The sequence below is a fragment of the Chiloscyllium plagiosum genome, chromosome 16 (assembly GCF_004010195.1).
Source record: "Chiloscyllium plagiosum isolate BGI_BamShark_2017 chromosome 16, ASM401019v2, whole genome shotgun sequence".
In the NCBI taxonomy this organism is placed as follows: domain Eukaryota; kingdom Metazoa; phylum Chordata; class Chondrichthyes; order Orectolobiformes; family Hemiscylliidae; genus Chiloscyllium; species Chiloscyllium plagiosum.
Window position 1 is genome coordinate 73,074,374 of NC_057725.1, and position 8,775 is coordinate 73,083,148.

Here is an 8,775-nt window from a genome sequence, read left to right on the forward strand (position 1 = left end):
GATGACTGCGGAGGTTGGCCACAATTCTAATCCAGTAACTGAGGCAATTCAGCGTTGAGCAACAACAGCCTTGCCTTGCGAACGTAGTCGGGAAAACTCCTAAATCGATCAACTAAATTTTAATTTATTTGGTCCACACATGATCCGACCTGAGCCAGGACCTTTGTCACGGGCATGATCCAGCCAGGGGAAAGACGGGCGGGTAGAGAAAGTCTAGCAAGATAGACAGAGAGATCATCGATTAAATTTTTACTCTAATGCTAAGAAACCTACAGATCATGGGAAATTAACAGGGACGCTGCTGTTTTGGTTTTCTTCCTTGTGTATGTCCTGTATTTCTCTCTCTGTGTGCCCTATTTGTTTCTGTGTTTGTCAGTGCTGCAGTCTGCTCTCTATTCCCAGCTCGAACCGGAGGTCCATGCGGTTGTGGAACCACAGCCCTCGGGAAAAGGAGCGCCCCAGTGACAAGTTTAACATGTCCTGCTGAGGCAGCGGTCCGCAGACACAGACTCTCTCAAGGATGTAACAAGTGCCGCGGTAACCACTGACGCTCGGAGAGTAAGGGAAGTAATACCCTGTTTGTACATCATGGATTCACCTTCCACAATCTGTCACATTGAAGCATCTGCTTTCGTCAACTGCTGCTTTCCATGTGTTGTCGGTTGACACACAATGTCCTCAGGGAAGGAATACCAGGATTTTGACCCATCGCCAGTGAATGATCAGTGACTTATTTCCAAGTCAGGATGGTGAGTGGCTCGGTGGGAAACGTGCAGGCGATGGTGTCTCCATGGATCTGCTGCCCTTGTCCTTTTAAATGGAAGTGCTTGCTAGTTTGGACACTGATGCGTAAGGGGTTCGCGGGGTGTCACTGTGGGAAATGTTCTGCCACCCTTCCAACCCACAACATGGCCACAGAGAAAACAGAAAATCAAGCCTGTCGAAACAATCCAAGAAACACGCAGAATATCTCAGCATTGACCAAACAAGCTGACAAGAGAAACCAGGCATGACCACAGTCACTCACAGACCGGGGAATACACTTCCCAATTCAAACTAACAATAAGTTTCCTGCACACGATCAACAAAGCTGTCCCAAAGCCTGAAGAAGAATCTCGCAACCCAGTGATTTCAAAGCCACACAAAGGACAGGTCAGATAGAAAGAGGCATCAGAATATCTCGCTCACAGGAAATCAACAATGGAAACACCTTCCTGCCAAGGAAAGCGACGTTGTCACCTCCCCTCAAAGAGAACTTGAATCTCATGATCCCATTATGAACTGTTTGATGCTTCCAGGATGCTACATTGTACTAACTTGATTAACAAGACCATTGTATTTACTCTATTTTCAGTTAGCATCATTGTGCAATATTCCTACAGAAAAACTGGCTTGATTCACTACTCCGGGAAGAGAACCCTTGACCTACCTGGACAGACTGTCTATGCCAGCCGGATCAATCTCTTTTCCAGCAATATCGTTTGTAATAAACAGCTTGTCACTTTCACCCGATCTGGTTTGTGTGGTCTCTGTTTTATTTGGCTAATTTCACCGACGGTCTGCCGTTAGTCGGTAGACCTCTTTCCTTTTGTCTCTCACCAGGTAAGCGAATCTGATATATTACGTTTAGCCGATTTAGACTTGGCAGCCAGCCGTGCCCCAGAAAGTCAGACCAGAGGTAGGCTGGATGACTGCGGAGGTTGGCCATAATTCTAATCCAGTTACTGCGGCAACTCGGCATTGAACAACCACAGCCTTGGCTTGTGGAGGGAGTCGGGTAAACTCCTAAATTGGTCAACTAAATTTTAACTAATTTGGACCACACGTGATCCAACCAGAGCCAGGATCTGTGCCACGGACATGATCCAGCCAGGGGAACGACGGGTGAACAGACAATGTCTAGCAAGATAGACAAAGAGATCATCGATTAAATTTTCACTTTAATGCTAAGAAATCTACAGATCATGGGAAATTGACAGTAGCCCTACTGTTTTGTTTGTCTGTCTGGTATTTGTCCTGCATTTGTCTCCTCTGTGTGTCCTGTTTGTTTCTGTGTTTGTCAGTGCTGCAGTCTGTTCTCTACTCCCAGCTCGAACCGGAGGTCCATGAGGTTGTGGGACCCCCAACCCTCGGGAGAAGGAGCACCCCGGGAACCAGTCTAAGCTGTCCTGCTGAGGCAACGGTCCGCGGACACTGACTCTCTCAAGGAAGTAATAAGCGCCACGGTAACCATTGACGCTCGTAGAGTAAGGGAAGGAATACCCTGTTTATAACAGTCACCAGCCAATATTGTTTAAGATTAGAACAGAGAAGGTAGGTTTTGCGACTCTTCTTGGCCTGAGTTTGAAGATGTTAAAGTAAGTGCTCAGCACCTTCCCCCCCCCCCCCCCCCACGCCCCCAGTTAAAATCAGAGTCCTGAAAACTCTGACAAAAGGGACCCCTCCCAGCTCTCTTCCCTCATTACCCCGCACATCACCTTGTTACTGAGGAACTTGATCGTGTGGGCGGATTGGGAGGTGGGGAGGTGAAGGTGGGATGACGTGGCTGTGATACTGGCTTGCCAGTTGCAGAGGGCAGCAGAGAGAGAGAGAGAGAGAGAGAGACCTGCAGCCTATCAGAAATCATGTTTGCACTCAACAGGGCCCGAGTGTCTGGATGCACTGATTCACTGACCCTTGGAGAAACGTTGACTATTTGTGTTTGGCCTTGCCTGCACATTTTCTTGCTAGTGATTGAATGTCTGTTTCAATCCTTGCAGCTCAAGGTCCAGAGATGACTTGATTTATTTTGCATTTGGTGATTTTCAATGGCTTTTCTTTAAAGGAACCATCGGTGCTTTTGAAACGAAAATTCTGCACATGTTTTATTAATAAGATATAAATAAAACATATTTATTCTGCAGTCACTGAGCTTATTCTGCAGTCACTGAGGGCTTGTCTTGCCATTAGGTGTCCCATCTGGCTGTGCTTATTCAGCGTTTAAGTGTTTGTTTCCTTTGTGGTCAGCCAATGCAAGCTCAATTACCCTTTATTGCCTAACCTGTCAACCACTCTCTGCCTGTGTTCTGTAAATGCTCTCTCTCTGCTTTCTTTCCTCGAAAGCCGAAGCTCAGCGCACTTAAAAATCAATCCAAGACGTCCAGGACGGCTTGGCGGCACGGACATCCACGCTCTGGGAGATGCCAGCTGTGGGAGCTGGGCAAGCCCAACCACGCGCTGAGGAAGGCCCGGGGTTGAAAATGAACAAGAGTAGCCTGAAAAGGCACGGTAAATATGTGACTTTCAAGAACCAGGTAGGAGATGCTCTTGCTATACTTGGGTCACCGGCAGACACCGTGCTAAAAGACACGAGGGACAGCCGTTACGTTATCCCCTTCTCAGGGAATATTTACACCAGGTCCCATGGGAAATGGCCATATTGCAGGGGAGGTCCCTAAAAATTGATAAAATTGACTACTGATCACAACCATTACGGGGTGGGGCGGGGAGGGCGGGGATCGCTCATGGGACCCTGTCTGCATATTGCAGTGTCTCACAAAAGTTTGGGACATTGCTAAACGCCATCAGCCCCCTAAAGTAAAAGAACGGAGCAATAAAATCTCAATAGCGGAGTTACCTATCACTCCGGGCACAGTCCCGCCGCCCTACCCTTTGCAGTACCCGAAACTTCCCCTACCGGCCCCAGAGCCAGAACTACTGCTAAGTGAAGTGGCTGCCTTTGTTACCATGAGAAGTTCAGAGCAGGAGTCAGCACCGCTGAGCATTATGACTCACTACCACTGCCTAACCCAGACGATAACCTCAGGGTCACACGTATCACGGCTGCTGCCCTGGAAAACTAGGGCACTGAATGCCAGCTTCCACACATTAGGATTGGATCTACTCCCCTTAATAAAAGCTGGACCCACGCTATGCTCTGGGCCATCTTGCAAGTTGCCCCAGACCCATTGAAACAACCACTCACATTTTATAATTGGCTGCTACAAAGATGTGCAGACCCTGTTACAACTTGCATACGGTACACAGTGGGCGACCATTTCCCTTACCATTAACTTCCCCACCAAACCCTGGAACACTGCTGCAGACCAGGACAGATGGCTGGACAGCACTGTGAAAGAGGCGATAAAAACGGTTACAAGACAGCATGCAGACTTTGGTGCTTTTACCCGCTGTCTGCAGAAAACGGTTAGGCCCCTGCCAGTCTTCATTGCTCACGTCAGCGATGTCTGAGACTCTTCAGCAGGCATCACCTTAACAGAGAATGAGAAGCTGGCTGTACAGACTCTCTACAATTGCATGCTCCCGACATATGCCTATATAGACAAACTACGTAATTTAACCTGGCAAACAACCCTTTTGAAGTTCTCATGGGACACCCCATGCCCACTTCGACCAGACCCTCGAAACTCTCCACAGATGCAGCGCTTATTCTGATAAAAGCAGCCATGTTAGATAACGTCCAGGCCCTTAACCAGAGCATTAGTGCTACACATGACCAAGTTATGGCCGCGTCACTCACGCCCCAATCAGTGCCCATTCATCCGTTCTGACCCAGAGACAATGTCGTGATAAAATCACTAGAAAAGGATTCTCTCTCCCCCGGATGGAAAGGCCTGTAGCTGATCCTGATGACGACCCGGACAGCTGTGAAACTGAAAGGACGGCCTGATTGGACGCATGCCACCCGCTGCAAGAGGGCTCCACAACCAACGAACAAGGATCAGACAGAGGAATTCACCACTCCAACCACCAAGGATGGATGCGGCTGCTCGCTGCAGCCGTCACCATCAGCACCTTTAGCCTGACCTGTCCAACCATCACACTGCGGCTTGCTGGTGACCAGGGACAATGGGCAAGACATTTGTATGCCTGTGTGCAGTACCGCTATCCGCGCTCTCCCCCCTCCCCCGCCCATGATTAGTCAGCACAGATCCACTGGGAGAATGTCACTGCCCTTGAGATAACCTTTGCTGAGCCACGCTTAGACACCGGGAAATATCTGTCTGCTACCGAGCCGCACCCCCCCCCCCCCGACAATCCTCCTGGCTCTGGCTACATTGCCCCCTTCTCACTCCTCCCCTAAAAAAAGAGGGGAAATGTGGGAAATGATCTAACACCCTGCCATCCCATAATAGACCAACACAGAACATAGGAAAAAAAACTTGGCCAAATTATACCAAAGACACCCAGAATGCCTCAGCAGGGACCAAGCATGCAGACAATTGAAACATTAAGAAGGAAGCCTAATTAACGGAAATTGTCATGTCATGTATTAGTTCAAGCTTAGTTCAAATGGTAAATTAATGTGTCAGTATTCATCTTATGAAAAATCTATTGTCCTCTTATCTTTGAACTACAAGTTAATTCTGCAAATCAGCAGTATGTTCAGCAGTCTGGTTCACAGGCTATTTTGTAGTATTCTTTTAAATCGAGAAACCATTTTGTTCAAAAAAATCTACATATTGTGTTGCCTAAATTCCACTTTTAGATCCTCATTCCCAAGTTTGGCCATTTTATTACCACACCATAGGCATAGAACAATTCAATTCAATTCAATAGCAGCAAAAGACTTCCATTCTTCCTCTTCCTTTCGAAGGGGAACTAAGGGCAGGCAATGTTGTTTCGTCGTCTTCATTTAAGTGGAGAAGGAGCATTTTTTGGGTGAAGCCAATATTGTCAATAGAAGTTAATATTTTAGCAATAAGAAACTTATCTGTAGCAATACCAATAAAAAGACAATTAAAACAATAGCATCATACATAGCCATATTAATAATTCAGTTGTACCATGATCCAAAACCCCAATCTCTCCAGCCCACACCTTCATTCATTTGGCTGACAAAATTGCGTATTTTCTAAATATGTGTAGTAATGTTTTCAATAAGATCGGTGACTCCCATAATGCGTTTCTCTCTAACTGAAGCGCAAACTCCACCTTCATTCGCAAGTCTGTTGTCAAGGGTATATCGATTTTTTGGGGCAAATAGGCGCAATTCTGAAAACATGTCTCTAATTTCTCTCAAGGCAGCACTGGTCTCATTTCCCAAATTCATGAGCCAACAACACAAATAGTTACAATTCTGATGACTAATAATTCCTGAAGATCCTCCTAATGAACGAATGCTAAGAGCTGCATATGCTAATGAGTGAGTTTTGCTCCTTGATATGGCCTTTGGATTCTTCTATTCTGCACAGAAGTCAGGAGAAACTGAAGTTTAAGAGTCGAATTTTGATTTCGACACCAGCTAAGAGGTGGCAATAGTTTAACCCAGGAAAGGCCCGTTTCTGAAGTTAATTTAGTAAGTTTAGTTTTCAAAGTTTGGATACAGCGTTCCACAAGGCCCGCAGCCTATAGGTGTTACGCACAATGAAGTTTATGCTTGATGCTAAAATGACAGCCCAATTCCTCATTTATATCACAAAAAAAGAGAACCATTATCTGAAGAGATGCAAAGTGGAATACAAAAGCGGGGAATAATTTCCTTACATCAGTTTTCGCAGTAGCGTTTGAAGTAGGATCATTCCATTCAATCCATTTAGAGAAAATGTCAACAATAACTAAGACATACTTATAATTTTGACATTTTTCCAACTCACTAACATCTAATTGAAGAGTTTGAAAAGGTCCCTCATAGAGGGGTGCCTGGCCAGCAGGGAAAGGAATGCCTTTTCCACACTTGTGTTCCTGACATGCAAGGCATCCATCACTTACTGGTTGAGCCATCTGCTGGAGGCGAGGATGCCACCAAATATTCAAAAGCAAATCATATGTTGAACGAGCACCAGAGTGAGTAGCATTATGAATACGATCAACTATGCATAAAGCAAGTTCATTTGACATACAAATGTGTCCAACTGGAGTGGTCCATAGTTTAGTTACAGGATTACTATAACAGCCGGCTTTAGACCACAACTGCCTTTCAGATTCAGAGGCGTCCCTCTGCAAGGTAACTACATCTTAAATGGTTGGCGTTCGTTTATTCGAGGCAGACTTATTGTTGTCAGAACTTTCAGTCTAACTCATCATTTTGGGCACAATCACGAGGCGGTTACAAACTGCTCGTTTTGCAGTCGTGTCAGCGTCACGGTTACCAATATCAACAGAGTTTTGGCTTTTTCCATGAGCAGTACACTTTATAACAGATACCTGTTATGGAAGAAAGAGCGCGGTTAGAAGGTCTGATACTAACTGTCGGTGAGAGATGGGAGTACCAGATGATGTTAAAAATCCTCTGTTACTCCAAAGTTGTGCAAAATCATGTAAAACACCAAAACCATACCGTGAATCAGTATAAATGTTACTGAGGAGCCTTGTCCCTAAAAAACAAGCATGAATGAGTGCAAAACGTTCGGCTTGCTGAGCTGAAAAAGGGCTATCAAAGGCAACTGACTCTAAGACATGACTTGGAGATGCCGGAGTTGGACTGGGGTGTACAAAGTTAAAAATCACACAACATCAGGTTATAGTCCAACAGGTTTAATTGGAAGCACACGAGCTTTTGGAACGATGCTCCTTCATCAGGTGATTGTGGAGGGCTCGATCGTAACACAAAATTTATAGCAAAAATATGCAGTGTGATGTAACCGAAATTATACATTGAAAAATTGATTGTCTGTTAAGCCTTTCATCCGTTAGAATACAGTGATAGTTTCACTTCTTTCATGTGTAAATCGCAAAACCCTTTTTTTATAGTTGCATTCTCGGGTTAGCTGTTAACAATGGTGATAGCTAGACAATATGTTGAAGGTGCTGGAAGAGCACAGCAATTCAGGCAGCATCCGAGGACAGGCAAAATCGGGCAAAAACCCTTCATCAGGAATAAAGGGAGGAGATGGTGGAGTGGATAGGTGGAAAAGGAGCTGGGCAGGTCCTCCGTAATTACACCGGCACCACTCCCCACCTCTTCCTCCGCTACATTGATGACTGCATTGGTGCCACCTCGTGCTCCCCGCAGGAGGTTGAGCAATTCATCAACTTCACCAACACATTCCACACTGACCTTAAATTTACATGGACCATCTCTGACACCTCCCTCCCCTTCCTGGACCTCTCCATCTCCATGAGTGACGACTGACTTGACACTGACATTTTCTATAAACCCACCGACACCCACAGCTACCTGGATTACACCTCTTCCCACCCTACCTCTTGCAAAACTGCCATCCCGTATTCCCAATTCCTCCGCCTCCGCCGTATCTAGTCCCAGGAGGAGCAGTTCCACCATAGAACACACCAGATGGCCTCCTTCTTTAGAGACCCCAATTTCCCTTCCCACGTGGTTAAAGATGCCCTCCAACGCATCTCATCCACATCCCGCACCTCCGCCCTCAGACCCAACCCCTCCAACCGCAACAAGGACAGAACGCCCCTGGTGCTCACCTTCCACCCTACCAACCTTCGCATAAACCGAATCATCCGCCGACATTTCCGCCACCTCCAAATAGACCCCACCACCAGGGATATATTTCCCTCCCCACCCCTCTCAGCCTTCCGCAAAGACCGTTCCCTCCGTGACTACCTGGTCAGGTCCACGCCCCCCTACGACCCACCCTCCCATCCTGGCACTTTCCCCTGCCACCGCAGGAACTGTAAAACCAGCGCCCACACCTCCTCCCTCACCTCTATCCAAGGCACCAAAGGAGCTTTCCACATCCATCAAAGTGTTACCTGCACATCCTCCAATATCATTTATTGTATCCGTTGCTCCCAATGCGGTCTCCTCTACATTGGGGAGACTGGACACCTCCTAGCAGAGCGCTTTAGGGACCATCTCCG